The sequence below is a fragment of the Leptonotus elevatus genome, chromosome 19, assembly GCF_054856555.1.
Source record: "Leptonotus elevatus isolate MCC_2025b chromosome 19, RoL_Lele_1.0, whole genome shotgun sequence".
Lineage (NCBI taxonomy): Eukaryota > Metazoa > Chordata > Actinopteri > Syngnathiformes > Syngnathidae > Leptonotus > Leptonotus elevatus.
The window spans coordinates 14,117,972-14,134,256 of record NC_141257.1 but is presented as its reverse complement, the minus strand read 5'-3'; the positions used below and the strand labels follow the sequence as shown (position 1 = coordinate 14,134,256).

General features: G+C 39.6%; 1 protein-coding gene across 1 annotated transcript in view; it reads right to left on the bottom strand.

Annotated features, from left to right (window-relative positions):
- Positions 1-11,649: 11,649 nt before the first annotated feature.
- Positions 11,650-16,285, bottom strand: part of LOC147158081 (sodium bicarbonate cotransporter 3-like) — a 90,949-nt gene continuing 86,313 nt past the window's right edge. The window contains exon 29 of the transcript XR_015091176.1: positions 11,650-13,136. The gene's annotated coding sequence lies outside the window, so the exon portion shown is untranslated. The remainder of the gene's footprint in view (positions 13,137-16,285) is intronic.

Sequence of the window (16,285 nt, the reverse complement as noted above, 5' to 3'; positions counted from 1 at the left end):
GAATGTTTCTTCAGCAAATTTGAAAAGACTTTTCCAAGCCAAAAAGTAGACTCTGCCAAACCCCATCAGGAAACTAATGCAGGGATACCCCTGTAAGGATTATACTGATTATACAATAGCTCATGTTTAATCATATTTACTGTTTATGTTGGCAAGTATCGACTAACACTAGAAGGATTTTCCTCCCTTCTGGCAGTCCTTTCAGCCTGTCATGAAAATCAACTCATCCATTTTCTATTGCGCTTGTCCTCATTGGTGTCGTACATTTCCTTAGAATGGCCGTCAGTCAATCACAGGGTATTATAAACAAACTCACATTCACACAGTCAATTTAGAGTCTTGAGTAACCTAACAAATGTTTTTTACAATGCGGGAAGAAGCCAAATGACCCAAACCTGGTCAGTTAATTAAGGATAAATAATGTCCTAATGGATTTCTTTACATAAACACAACTTGGAAGTGACTTTGGAATTATAAGAATAATTTTCTATGCTGTAAATGTAAAGGCTCACTTTACAGCTAGGCTGTAGTGAATCTACTAGTCTGGCTTGAATGAGCTCTAAAGCCCTTATCCTGCTGAGGGGCAAACATGTTCAAAATGCCCTTTCTTAAAAGACTCAAGGCAAAGGTTTAGGGAACGTTTGCGAAATTAAACGATGCCTGACTTGAAATCAACATTCGATAGGGTTGTGTTAAGTTATTAACATTGTTTTTCAGTTTCAATTTATATTTTAGCCGTTTTGGATTTAGTTATAGCTGTGGAGCTCAATGAATGGGATTGTCTATTGTATCTGTCTCACTCTCCTGAGAAAATAAGGGAGTGTATGTAGTCTGGTACCTGTCTCTGTCGGAAGAGGGGAGGCACAGGCTGATTATTGTTTTTCTCTAATCTGATTTATAGCTATGGGAACTTGCAGAAGGGAGGAGAGAGGAATTCTCTTGTATTTACTGAGTTGTAAACAAATGTATTGTGGGCTGATGGGAGGAGACTTTTCGTATTCACCCACTTTTCAATAAATAATGATGTGCCGGGGTAGAGAGGAGACAATCTGACCAGAACACGGCTTCAGTGTCGTCAGTTTTTGTCAGCAGAAGCTTCTGATAATTATAATACCTTTGCAAAGGGACTTCTTCACCAGAATCTCACCATTCAGTTAATTGAACACGCAAAGAGTACAATACTTAATATTGTCTACTCTAACAGTTGCAAATGTTCACCCCTGCTAGCCACAATAGCTAGTTAAGGCGCATAATAAGACACTCCCTTAGCTAGTCCTACTCTTGCTAGGTGTCTCGTCTTCTGCACCTATAGTCAGTGTTTTAAGTGGTCCGGAACGCACCGGTACGGAGCTCTGGCACTTCTAAAAATCTCCCTTGAGCGTCCAGGTACTTCTCAACGTGCAAAGTGCGTACTGTCAGCGTTCCGGTACGCTTGACAATGCATGTTTTTTAATCCCAAAAAGCTGTTCTGGTGAGCGCCGCTAATCCACGGATTTACATATAGTATGAAAATCCTTCGCTCATAACATCACCATGCGCACGCTTAATTCAGTTAATGTATAGATCTGTGCTTGACAAGAGACGTGCGCATACGACGTATGTAATTCAAGTTGGCCGCTGTAAACTTGATGCTAGCGGCTAGCCCAATGCTAGCAGACCCTAATGCGTGTGTACAACCACAACTCTTTAATTAAGAATAGGTTTGCCACCGGTCCCATTTTTCCCAGAATTGTTCTCTTTTTTTTTTACCAGCTGTCCTGGGAAAATACAAATCTCTGCTAGGACACAATTTGTCCCGTTTTTTAGGAAGAATGCCAAAAGCTAATTAGATTTCCTTAATTCTGTAGTCTAAAAATGCCCCTGTGCTACTGTGGAACATTCCTGTAGGTGTACTTTGGATTTCCGTAATTCTGACACCATCTGTGCTATCTGAAAAATTCCAATGGTGTCTGAAAGCTAAGCCCTTGCGCTTTACAGAAATAGTACAGTCATTACGTTAATTTCAGTCCTCCTCTCACGGAGGCCAGGGAAGTCAGTGAATCACAACGAAAGAGTGCAGAGATAAACAGTGGGATTTGTCAGACATTTCTACATCAATTTGAACAAAAATGTTAACAAGAAGGTATGTATATTGACACTTGTATCACATGATGGCTTTTTATAGAACTTACCAAGTCTGTGACTTTGTAGTACATATGTAATTGTGGGTAACGTTTTTCTAGAATAGTTACACGTTGTCACGTCGTGTTTGTATCTTATAGTTTTTTAGAGTGTAAGCCTTGTTTGTAGTTTTCAGTGTGTGTGACTAGCTGAATAATGAATATTCCCGCAAAGTTCAGACATTTTAACAAAAATTGGCACATCCAAAATTATTCATACATTTCTCCTCAAAATCAATAAAAAAGCCTTTGTTGGTTATTACAGCAAATAAAACGCATCCTATAGTTACTGATCAGCTTTTTGCATGACTCTGCTGATATTTTTGCCCATTCATTTTTAGTGATGAGCTCTTGTCATGATCTTTAGTTTCCTCCACAGATTTTTAACTGACTTCAAGTCTGGACTGTCTGGGCCACTGCAAAACGTTAATATTTTTGTCCGTGAACCATTTCTTAACCACTTTTGCTGTGCGTTTTGGGATTTTGTCATGCTAAAATGTACACATATTCGAAATTGGCCGGGTGTATGAATAATTTCAGGCTTGACTGTTAAGTGCCCGAGCTTGGTCAGAAGTCCCTTTTTTTTTCCTCACAAATCCAAGGTGGCAACCCTAGTTGAGAAAGTGAAATAACAACACTACCATGCTGTCTTGGCTAAAAGCTTCAAAAAGACCACGGACTCTGGAGTGGATTCGCAGGCTGATACAGCACGGCTGTATAATAATAATAATAATAATAATAATAATAATAATAATAATAATAATAATAATAATAAAAACCTGTGCTACTCATGCTGAAGCGAAAAGTGAAGCCGGCAGCGGCCATCTTGCGTTATTAAAATTATTTTCTTCCTCTCCAGCAAAAATACCACCATGTGTGGCGTACAGTTGTACCAATAAGTATAAAATAAGTGTGGGAGAAGCTCTAAATGCAGATTTCATCAGTACGAGTTCATCAGTAAGTTATTTTTCTGAGTGCTACTCAAAGATTGGTCTGCATTTCTGTAATCAGAAATAAAAGCAAAGCCATTCATCCATCCATCTTCTGCCGCTTATGCGAGGTCGGGTCGCGGGGGCAGCAGCTTTAGGAGGGAAGCCCAGACTTCCCTCTCCCCAGCCACTTCAACCAGCTGCTCCGGCGGGATCCCAAGGCAGTCCCAGGCCAGCCGAGAGGCATGTTCCCGGGGCCTCCCGCCGGTGGGACATGCCCAAAACACCTCTCCAGGGAGGCGTCCAGGAGGCATCCGAACCAGATGCCCGCGCCAACTCAGCTGGCTCCTCTCAACGCGGAGGAGCAGCGGCTCGACTCTGAGTCCCTCTCGGATGACCGAGCTTCTCACGCTATCTCTAAGGGAGAGCCCGGACACCCTACGGAGGAAACTCATTTCGGCCGCTTGTATCTTGATCTTGTTCTTTTGGTCACATCCCACATCTCGTGATCATGGGTGAGGGTAGGAATGTAGATCGACCGGTAAATCTTTTGGTTCAGCTCCTTCTTCACCACGACAGACCGATCCAGAGTCTGCATCGCTGCAGACGCTGCACCGATCCGCCTGTCGATCTCCCGCTCCCTCCTGCCCTCACTCCTCCACTTGGGGCAGGATCTCATCCCCGACCCGGAGAGGGTACGCCAACCTTTTCTGACTCTCGGATTTGGAGGTGCGATTTTCATCCCAACCGCTTCACACTCGGCTGCGAACCGCTTTAGTGAGAAAGCAAAACAAATGAAAAAACAATCGCTGTGAAATGTAAACTTCTGCAAGTCACGATTCACGATACTGAGATAATACTCTGAATGGTTGATGCAAACAATGAAATTTGTTCTTTGCTAGGCTCTAATTATCCCACTGATAATGTTTTCGGCGAAAAAATTTTACGGAGCATGAGTGGCCAGAAAAAGTGGAAGCGCTCGAGGGGCTCTAATCAAAGGAAAAAAGGAAGGCACTGCAGGAGAAAGAGTTGCTTACCTGTAGTGCAGTACTCGGCAGCAATCTTTTAAAAAAAAAAATATTATATATATATATATATATATATATATATATATATATATAATATTGCCTATAGTCATGGGTGACTCCATCACCCGCAAGTTCACAACCTTAAGCTTAAGATTTTTATTATTTGAGGACTACAGATAAAAACTAGCATTGTGCTAAATCTGGAGCAGCCATCTTTTTTTTTTACGTTACTGCACACTGTCCTTTTAATAAACTAAACTCAAACTCAAGAGGCCAGCCATGGTAGTGTGTCAATCTGGAGCCAGAGCGCCCAACATTGAAGCTATTTTTAGAGTGCTAGCATAACCCAATGTAGAGGCCAATACAATACTTTGATATACATGTAGTGGTTAGTTAAAGGATAGGCTAACAAGAGCTAGCTAACAACAGCAACTACATGTCATCAATCTCCAAAGAAAAATGACTTGGCATTGCACAATGGTCTTCCAGAGATGAGACTTTTATCAAAAATATATTTGTTATTTTTAATAATCTTCAAAGCTTTGATGGAACATTTAATCTACCATTTAGTCTGTTTCTTTCAAACGCTTGCCAAGACAATATTGGCACATTAAATTTTGTAGCCCATGTTTTTGCATCATGTTCTTGAAGTCTCACATACGCATTTGTCTGGGTTTGTGGTTAAAAATAACACGTAAAAATACAGCCTTGGAAGCATCCTTCTTGCCAAACCCCCCATTGATCTCCCTCACATGCGTCACAATCAGTGCTGGCACAAGAGCAGGCCATTGACATTTTTCCACATTAATGACTAACAAAGAAAGGAAAAGGAAACATCCAAGAAATAATTAGTATTTATAGCCCAGCATATATTTAGCACAATTAAGGTGGGTTGGCTGTGAAAAAATACTGTTTTACACCTATTCTTGTGACTTCCAGAGCCGCATCCGGCAGTTGATGGTTGGTGCAAAAAAATAAATAAATGTTTTTTTTAACACTTTTTAAAGTGTAAAGATATAACTTTTTCATAAATTCAATTTGGGGTTTGATTACCGTATTTTTTACGATTTGTTTTTTTACAGTGTTGCAAGACGACCACTCTACCACTGAGTCACGCCACGCATCATGCATCATTATCATGAATTATCAATCATATTAGTCATTCTCAGTCACAACTGGTCCAAAGAGGATTTAGTCAGACTGACAGTTTTCTCTATTGTGGGTGTCAAACAATGACACAATGATCTGTGACATTTCCACAAAGCAAACTTTTCATCAGTATAGCGCTCAAAACACACTCATTTTCCACATTTTGTTTTTGTTTAGTTCCAGCCTTATTCGTATATAAAATAATGGATTGTATCTACCCCCAAAATTCTACACACAGCCGTCACTTAATACTTTGTTGATATATCTTTGGCAGCAATTATTGCCTCAAGTCGTTTTGGAACTCCGAAGTTTGCCAAAATTCAGCCACTCAGGAACGATCACAGAGTTGTCCCGAAGCCCCTTTTTTTGATATTTTGGGTGTATGCTTAGGGTTGCTGTTCAGCTGAATAATGAGCTGTTGCCCAAAGTCTGAGTCTCTGGAGCAGATTTTTATCCAAGATTGTCTCCTTTAATCCTGTCTAGTCTCCTTTGACATTCAAGTTATATTTTACATTAATTTGAAGACTCTAAAGGTGCGAGTCAAGTGGGATAGGCTACAATTCACTTATTACCCAATGAGGACTAGTGTCATTACTGTAATGTAATTTTGAGAACATTTACTGTGCAGACCTCAAAAGTCAAAATCAGGACCCATGATTCTATTGTGAAAACAAATAACATTTAGGCCACTCCTCCTGGCTCACGAAGGCCGATTCCGCTTATTTCGAGCCTTGGGTGTTGCTGTCTTGCATGTTCTCCCTGTGCCTGCGTGGGTTTTCTTCAGGTACTCCGGCTTCCTCACACATTTATAAAACATGCATGATCAGTTCACTGTTAACTCTAAAAATTGTCCATAAGCGTGAAAGTGAGTGTAAATTATTGTCTATATGTGCTCTGTAATTGGCTGGCGATCAGTCCATGGTGTACTCTCTCCTGAAGTCAGCTAGGTTAGGGAACGCAAATATAACAATATAATATATAATATAATAAGATCTATGGATGAATATTTTTGCTACTTTTACGAAGGACACTGAATTAAAAAATCTGGCTACCATAAGTTTGCTATGCAGTTTTGTATGGGGTAGATGCCACGGACTTCCGACTTCCGGCTTTTACACATCAGCGCCATTTCCGGCCACTGCTGGTCGCGTTCCAACACTCGCACCTCCACCCCTGCGCCCCCCAACCGTGCGCTCCCGCTCATCGGCGGGAGGGCGTCTCGGCTATCTGAAATGCATCGGACACTGAGACAGACACTACACACTCGCAGCCTCGCACCCGTCGACTGGAACGCGCAACCGAGGGGCACAAAGGCGAAAGCGCAAGTAATGGGACGCGGCCCACACGTCGCAAACCGGAAACGGAATCAAAGTTGATGGGTAAAAACCCGGAAGTCGGAAGTCCCGCCTCCTCCGTGGCATATAGTCCATAGTCTCATTTTGAAAAAGGGAATTCAACATTCCTCTCCTGCTTCTGTGTAGATAAACTTCTGTCAATCTCGCATGCTGCTGTTGCTCTATCACTCTCTTCCTGTGCTCTTCGGGTTTCCATGGGGACAGTGAATCATTCTGTAGGTAGGTAGGTACCCAATTGTCAAAGACTTCACTTCAATTTCTACAAATCAACACGTGAACTGAAAGCGAAGGGAAAAAATTACTCATTTGAGTAAGCTATACATTTTATTCAGCACTATTGTCAGGGGACATTTTTTAGCAGATGGGGGGGGAGGGGCACAAGTGGTTAGTAATGGTACTTGTAGAAATTGTGAATGCTATAGATGTGAGTAAGATTTATTCAAAGTGCCAGAGAAAGAATACATTGAGGGCTATAATGCAGGTTCAAGCCTTACAGACCATCATTGAAGACAACATGCAAATATGGCCCCTCAATGCTGTGAATATTGTATTGGTGACAACATTGGATTGGACAGTTATTACACTTTTGGCACAATTATTTGAAAGTCCATTTGGCCTTTGATCTTCTGTCAAAAAGAGCTTGTTGCAACATGGACCTGGCTGATCTCTTATACTCTGCTGCCACTTGCTGGCCGGTTTTTGTAATACTACCTTTACTTTAAGCGACCTCTTCATGTCAGAAGCTGTATCAAAGCCTCCTGTATGCTTAAGCATAAAACACTTTTTTTTTTATGTGTAAATACGTTTTTGGTATAAGTATTAATAAATGTGTTTATACGTTTTTGAGTTTGAATGAGTTTAATTAATTTTGTGTACTTCATCTGTCCATTTTCACTATTGTTACCTAAGGTTTGTTAAGACTGTTATTTCATTATTCTATTTCGATGGTTAGCTGTTTTGATAACAACTGATGATTGAAACACATAAGAGACATGTAGGTTTTAGAACAGACAGCTCTTCCTGTGAAGGAGGGGCTGCCCTGTTTTATAATCTGTTATATCATGAGGGGGCTGCCTGACCTCCTGAGGCTATGGGAGACGGAGGTATGACCCAGTGCTGCTGTTCCTACTTGACCATATCAAAAGAAAAACAATCATTATGGTGCTAACTGAGACTTTACTAGTACAAACTAACTGCAATTACTTGAAAAGTTGACGAAATCTTGAAAGCTGGAGGCTACTTTCTTAAACCTTGAGTTTGATCAGGTCATTATTATGTTGGAGAATCCACAAGAACTTAGACAGCACTGGGAGGACTTATGGGAGTGTAATGCACTTGTGGTGGGAACGAACTGGGGAATTCAAGTGAGACTTGTCGATTCAAAAGCAAAATTGACCCAATTGGAACTAAGGGAGGTGCACTAAATTTGTTGGGCAGTTTTTGTAGCTATGCTCAGGAAATACATAGACAAGAAAACTGGACTGACAAATTGATTATTGATGATAACCAAGCTGCAGAAAGCTGCGACGGAGAAGATGTGTTGAGAGACCTTTTCCTTTCAGCTCAATATAATATAATCATTCCAAACACCACACTCAACAGCTTGGTAGTGTACAAAGACAAAAATACTTGACTTTTCATGTGTGGAGGCTGAATTTCAAGCATTCAGCAAAGATAAAGCTACAGTTCCGGTCGACCATATGAAGCTTGGATATCGCCGCTCACAGTACGCACCACGATGGCATTTCTGCAACTCTTGTCAGAGTGAAAAAGAGAGCATGGATCATAAAAGGTGGGAAAGGTTAGTTTGATAACCTTGGATCCAAGACAAAATGAAAATATATTATTCTTCACAAACAGGTGTAATTTTTGACATAAATACTATGTCAGGGTCAGCATTTGGAAACAGTAATCCACCCCTTCATTTGATCTCTGCCGGATTACTGTAAGGCATTTTATTTTGGAGTCAACCAGTCCTACCTTAACTCATTTGCTTCCAAAACCATATACATATGTTCTATTTTAAATATTACTATGCTCCCAAAGACGTATTTATATGTTTGTTTGTTTTAAATGTTTTTTTTATGCTAGCACATCCAGAAGGCTTTGATGCAGTCACTAACCTGAAGAGGTCGCTTAAAGCAATGGTAGTTATTACAAAAGAATGGACAGCAGGTGGCAGCAGAGTATAAGAGATCAACCATGGCCATGTTGTAAACAAGCTGTTTTCCCCAGTGTTTTCAACAGGTTTGTGAATAATGATGAAACTTTTGCTGCAAAATGGAAACAGATAAAAATATAAAAAATTTCCTGATGAAAGAAGAGACTCTAATCTTTCTTTTGGTAGGTTCCATGTTTTTATAGCAATAGAACACAATATTCTGTGGGCCTTGCAAAAAAAAAAAAAAGGTCAAAATCCAGGAAAACAGCCGGGAGCGAAAGGGGGTTGCTTCAGTGAAAATGGCTGGAAGTGAATGAGTTAAATGTCTCCAGTTGGCTCAAAATGCTGCTGCTTAACTGGAACATGTGAGACTTAATTTCAAAAGTATGTTGCTGAAGCTGGGTCTAAATTTGCAAATAGGAATTTATTATGGCGTATGATATTTCCAAGAGGGCGCATGGAGAGGATGAACAGGACCAAGCATTGAGCCCTGGGGTACACCTTGGGATAGGGAAGCATGGGAGCAGTTATGAGCAGCTAGCTGTGAGTTTGCTGATCTGGAGATGTTGAGGGGGCGGTTTCAAGGCGGGAGAACACAGTCTTGTTGTGATTGATAGTGTACCAAACTGTGCCATAAAGTTGATTTTAGGCACAAAGGTAAAGATTTGAAATGGGATTTAACCACTTATCATTGTGTTGGTGTTGACGCCAGGTTTTGGAGACGGCAGCAAGTTTCAGAGTTTGGGGTACAGAGCCAGAGGTCAGTCGTTAATCACCAGATAGTAGACAGTTCTATAAGATCAGCTATATGTTCTAAATGAGTATCAAAATATTTGTTGTTGTCAATTACTTTGTACAGTTGTAAGATTTTTCTCGCGCCATTTTGTAAACATGAGTCATCTATCGCGAAGCTACACTTTTACATGCAAGATGATGAGCAAAAGACATGAAGATCAGACTTTCAGATCAGCCATTGCCATGACTAAAGCAATACAAAAATAGGGATAATTGGCCTGCCCAGTTTGATCAAATTTGATACCCAATTACCTCTCATGAAAGGGCGGTCCTGCTTGAACACAGCAGGCTGAATATACCAACTTGTCTGAAAAACAGAATTACCGAGCCATTTATAGAGGCGATAAGGCCACAAGACATCTGTGTTTCTTGTTTTTTGTATTTGCACCAAATTGTTTGTATGCTATAAAAATTGGAATACAAATTGGTGGCGAGGATTAGGGTGCCAATTTACTTGACTTGCTATTTCCGAACATATCTAGAAACTGACAGGTCGTTTTTGAAGCACATTACAGCTGAAGTAAATAGATATTAAACTGTGTGTTACAAATACACATTCGTAATTGTCTTTGGCCTCTTTATGTAATATGTATTGGGTGTATTCTGTTCCATCAGTTGTTTTGTGTTTGATTTTAATGTCCTTATATATTTTGTTAAATAAGTAAAATTTGTTAGAAGCCATGTTGTCTCAAAGCTACTGTATGTAACGAACCCAGTGACAGCTAAATTGTTCTTTAAAAAACTAACTTCTGCACTGGCAGCATGTATTTAGTTCCCATTCATTTACGGTATGAATGCTTGTATGAAATATTCTCGTCTCTCTCTTTATATATGTTCCCTGTTGACTGATGAACAGTCCAGTGTGCTTTTTTTTTGTTGCCCCAAGTTAGCTTGGATAGATTCCAGTTCTGTGTGACTCTGGATAAGGACAAAAAAAACAAAGAAAAGAAAAGAAAAATAAATAAATTGTATTGTATCAATGTATCAATTCTAATTTAACTAATACATTTCAATCAAATTGTTCCCATTATAAACATTTATTAACTGTACTGGCAATGGTTAAATCAAAACAAAATATATTTATTATGCAGTTACTGCCTTCCACAAAATTTTTAACATGTTTATTTTCTGTAATTCAGCAATAGTTTGTCTTCCACTAACACTTCCAATTCCATCACTTCCGATTTTTCATTTTGCGCTTGTGGTGTTCTCCAAAGTGAAAATCATGTGTTACCGTAATGAAAAACCTGGCATTAGTCACCACTTTAACACTTATTGCCAACTTAACCACGCAATTTAGTTAGTTAGGGAGCCGGGCTTCAAAAATGACCCCAAGAGCACAGTGAAGACTCCTCCAAAAGGTCACAAAGGAACCCAGTACAACAATAAGGAAGAGGCCGGGCGAAAACGGCATCCATAGACTCCTGACCAAAACCAACAAAAAGTCTTGTCTTAACTTTGCAAACAAAACACCTGAACGATTCTCAACTTAACCGAGATGCGTACTTCGCTAATTCAGCCTTTGGTTCACACTACATGACACACCTCTGTAGTTTGTACACATATTCCATGCTAGTTATAAACCTCACAATGTTTTGTTTCAATATATTATGGTAGGCTGAATAACACAAAATATATAACACTTAGGAAATTAAATAATGAGCTGTTCTTGTAAACATTTTGGAATTCAGGGAATGTTTGGGGGTGTTGGCATAACTAGCTAGTTAATTGAATGCTGTGGTTGCGACTCATGCTTGATGCCTAAATGCGTCACTGAGCACTAAACCATGATGTCATAGTCAATGTGTACTTAGTGAGTTCTGAGCCGATCTGGATGTCTTTTTATTGTTGTAATTCTTTATACTTTGTGGACTTAAGCTTGAGAATTTCTAATACTTTTTTTTTTTAAATCAACATATTTGAGAACTTTGTTTAACACAATGTCCCAACTTCATTGGAATTTGTACTTCAGCTAGCATTTCGAGTCCACTGCTGCAATTATAAGAACATTAGCACAATTTTAAATGTGCAGCCGCTCTCCAAGATTCAGTAAGTGCAACAAACACAGCCGGTTTTGTAAATAACAACTTGAAGTGCTGCTTCTATGCAATTACTCATCCTCCACTACAGTACGTGATGTGTTTGGTGTAACCGCTGCTCATCTGTCCACTCCCACTTAAAATCACGCTTGGAGGCTGCGGGTCGGGAAGGCCTGTAGCACGAGGAACATCTAAAAACAATTCCCACCTGCTGTCAAACTCTGCAAACATTCTCCCACATCAAGACAGCGCTGCCTTACAAATCATCATCATCATCATCATTCTCACATCTCATTGTTAACTATTGACAGGTCAGTCTCGTTAAAGGTGTAATGTGTTTTTTTTGCGTCTTGTTCTACCATTTTCATATATAACCACAAAATGAAAAAAAACGAAAAAGTTAGTGTTTATCAAATGTTAATAATGACATCATTTATGAGGTCACAATCTCTGTTCTATTCCATCCATTTGGACCTTTGCTGAGGAAAATGCAGTAGAATGTTTTAGACAGGCTAAGTCAATCACCAGACTAACCTAATAGAACTTTTTTCTTCAAGGGCCACAAACAGAAAAATCGCTGGATGCCTGGGCCACATTGACATGTTTTACTCTATTTTAAACACACCAAAAATCAGTCAATCAAGCAATTGGATATTGTTTATATATTACAACTGATACCTTAACAGCATTCGACAAGTAAAAGATAGTTAGATAGTTAGATAGGCAATAGGAGGAACCAATTTTTGCTTGTAAAAAATATCTTTCTTCAGCACAATTCTGAATGTTTAAATGTAAATAGTTAATGTGCATCTTTGTATATTTAAAAACGCTCTACAGCATTTAAAAAAAAGACAATAGCAGATGTCATTTTAAGTATATGCTGCGGGCCACTTAAAAAGGGGTGGCGGGCCACAATTGGTCCTCAGACCATAGTTTGGACACCACGGTAACAGAGCATGCATTTGAATGAATGAAGAGGAGATTGAAAGGAGAAACCTCCAGAAACAAACAAGAACGTAAAGAGGCCACAGTAAAGGCCTGGAAATGCATTTGAAATTAAGAATGCAACAGTCTGGTGAAGTCAGTGTGTGTGTGTGGGGGAGCGGGATTCCACAGGCTACCAACTATGAAATGTTATTCACCTGAAGTCAATTGAATGATGTCTGTTACAATACTTTTGCTCACAATTTTTCCCCGAAAAACAATATATATATATATATATATATATATAATATATATATATATATATATATATATATATATGTGTGTACATAGTTGTAAAATACTTATCCCACCCAGATCCATTTTAATCCATTTTTTCCCCTTACGCAATTATGCATTATCTGAACTAATATAATCAAAGTCACGTCAGGACAGAAAGAGGAGCAAATTTGAATAGAGAATGTCAGCACATTGTCATCTGAAAACTGCTTCACATCTCGGAATGTGACCCTCTGGAAGGCAGCTGCAACGTCTTCATTCTTTCCTATTTGATGAGATGGCCTTGCTATAATGAGTCACCTGCGAGAACGGAAGGTGGAGAAAGTTAATGTTCACTTTAATAAAGAAAGAAAGTATTTTGTATGGTATGATACAGTGCATTGAGGATATTTGCACGTGACAACAATCATCTCCGGCAAGATTATTGATTGCACAAACTTTGTGTTCATGTCTTTTGTTTGAACCAGAGGAACTGACTCGATGTTTAATGCCAGTGCAGCTGCAGCATTAAACAAGTGAAGTGTAACCTTCTCATATGCATCCTCAGCTCTCGTCTGCCTCCCTCAGGTCCAACCAGGTATATCAGGACTTCCGGTTCTCATGGTCATTAGTATTGATGTTGCGGTGCAGACCTTCTCCCTCTTTCACACAGCCTACCAGGTTGTTAATGAACCCTTTTCAGCTGGCGTCTCAAACAGTTATTGTTTTGACAGGAAGTAAAAAATCTTTCTGCAATTTTTGAATGAGGTAAAGCGAAGTACAGATGAGAAGGTTCACTGGCATCTTTCGGAAATGAAATCCTTATTGGCATTATATCGCCACAATGTGCACATGAATAAAAGACTGCAAACCTGCATAACCTGATGTGTTGCATAATATTATAACAGTGTCTGTAACACAAGAGCCTCCAGGGCTTCCTCATGCTCAGAGCTCGGTTACCAGTATCACCATGAGACTCTGAAGTACTAAGATTTGTTTTTCTCACTGTATCAAGCGTGAAGTCATGAGTTATTGTTATGAAAAAATGAATTGGTGTGTCTGGATTAAAAAATTAAAATTAATTTAATTGAGCTTTTTGCCGAGCGAGCGAGCTGCACAAGAATCACCAACAGCAATTACCAGTCTGCGAGGATGACATAGATCCCAGCCTTTTGTGTTTTTGTGTGGCTACATTAACTGTCAGCTCCTGCCTCATTTTTTTTCTTACTGCATACTGCTAATTAGAGAAACCATCAGAAACCTAACATGATCACAATTCATAGAACAAAGAAACACAAATAAATACTAAATTTTTTCTGCGCTTTTTTAAAACAGTTTAACTCATTCATTCCCAGCCATTTTTACTGAAGCAACCCCCTTCGCTCCCGGCTGCTTTACTGGATTTTGACTGATTTTGCAAGACCTAGAGAATATTGTGTTCTATTGCTATAAAAATATGGAACCTACGTAAAAAACAGATTAGAGTCTCTTCTTTCATCAGTAACTTTTTGCAACAATTAGCATTAGAATATAGCTAAGTTTCATCATTATTCACAAATCTGTTTAAAACACTGGGCAAAGGAGCTTTTTTGCAACATGGCCCTCGTTGATCTCTTATACTCTGCTGCCACCTGCTGGCCGTTTTTACCATTGTTTTAAGCGACCTTTTCTGCAAGTTTACTTTCAGTTTGGCTTTCACAAGAGTCCTTGTGATCTTATGTGACTTTTTGTACTTGTGTTTTTACTTTATTTCTTTGCAAACCATACCAACTTTTTCTGCTGGATTTATTTAAATTGGTGAAAGATAACCAATCTGATGCATCAGGAAGACGTAAATCTACTGAGACGTGTCTATTGCTTTTTCGTTTGTTTATTTGCAAGTATCATCAAATTAGGAACGGTGCATTAAAGTGAAAGTGGCTGCCGTGGCAACAATACTTCCAAAAAGTGGATAGACTATTAAATCTTTTTGCCTGCATTTTACTTTGACATTTTAGTTCTTACATGAGTTGAATTTTAACAGTAGTGTATCAGTGTGTTGTAAATTAGGCCAATTATTCATGAATGCATTGTGCACAGGTCATGCCAAACTGCATCACTGATCAGCAATGGAAATGTGCATAATTATGTGAAGTGACAATGCCACTGTGATGAGTAATACAGAGACAACAGAGATGTGAAATGCAGTTAATCATCCTATAACAAAAGTGTGTTAAATGACGGCAAAGTGGATACACACACATTTATCTTTACCCTCAGCTCCTTCAGAGCGACAGTGGCCATCTTGGAAGTGTTTGTTAAAATATTTACAAAACCTTAGCTTTAATTTTGTGAGCGACTGTAGACCAGTTAGGTCCAAAAGTATGAACTATCCCTTTCAAATCATTGACTAAGGGGACTGTAATTTTGTCGGAATTTTGCATAATCAATGTCGTAAAATGTTGCTCTATTTGCACCTCTATCAGCATATGAATTGTAGCAATTTAAAGAGTGTGACGCATGCATGCGCGAATGTATTAACGTTATTAATGTATTAACGTTATTTGTTTTGCTTTTCCATTGCGCAAATCACTTTATTTGTTGGGTTTGTTATATCATCAACCACAAGAGGCTTTAATCAATATTTAGTGACGTCGATGGGGGTCTCTAGAGAGAGGCAGCAGATGCTGACATCAGACTGATGCATTTAGGTAGGAGAGGAAAAAAAAGCAAAAAGCAGAGATGCAATACTGAGGCCACCAAACCGCCTAGAGATTCTGTCCATAACAGCTATGAACAGAATCGGTGACAAAGGGCAGCCTTGGTGAGTCCAACCCTCACTGGGAACGAATCAGACATACTGTCGGCAATGCAGACAAAACTCTGACATCGGTCGTACAGGGACCGAACAGTCCGTATCAGGGGGCTCGGTACCCTGTACCCCGACCGATTGGTTGATCTCCCATGCACCCTCGAGGACCTTGCCGAGGGTGTAGAGCTAGTCCACTGTTCCACGGCCGGGACGAAAACCACACTGCTCCTCCTGAATCCAAGATTCGACTTCCCGACGGACCCTCCTCTCTAGCACCCCTGAATAGACCTTACCAGGGAGGCTGAGGAGTGTGATCCCTCTATAGTTGGAACACACCCTGCGGTCCCCCTTCTTAAAAAGGGGGACCACCACCCAGATCTGCCAATCCAGGGGCACGCACATCAACTCGTCATAAATGCACAGGTGAAATTATTAATCTACTGTAACCTGTTGCAGGAGCCCAGACTTCAAAGCAAACATGGTGAAGCAGCATGTAGCTGATATGCTGCTCATAAGTGGGATAAGATGCCAACAAAAGTGAAGTCATCCCTAAGTATGAATACTTTTAAATCCACGTTAAAATGACTGAGGACATTTAAAGCATTTTAGAAGTCAATTTAAAAAAATAATCCAACACTGAGCGTTCTTTTAGTAATCTTTTATTTCTGTACTTTGTTTT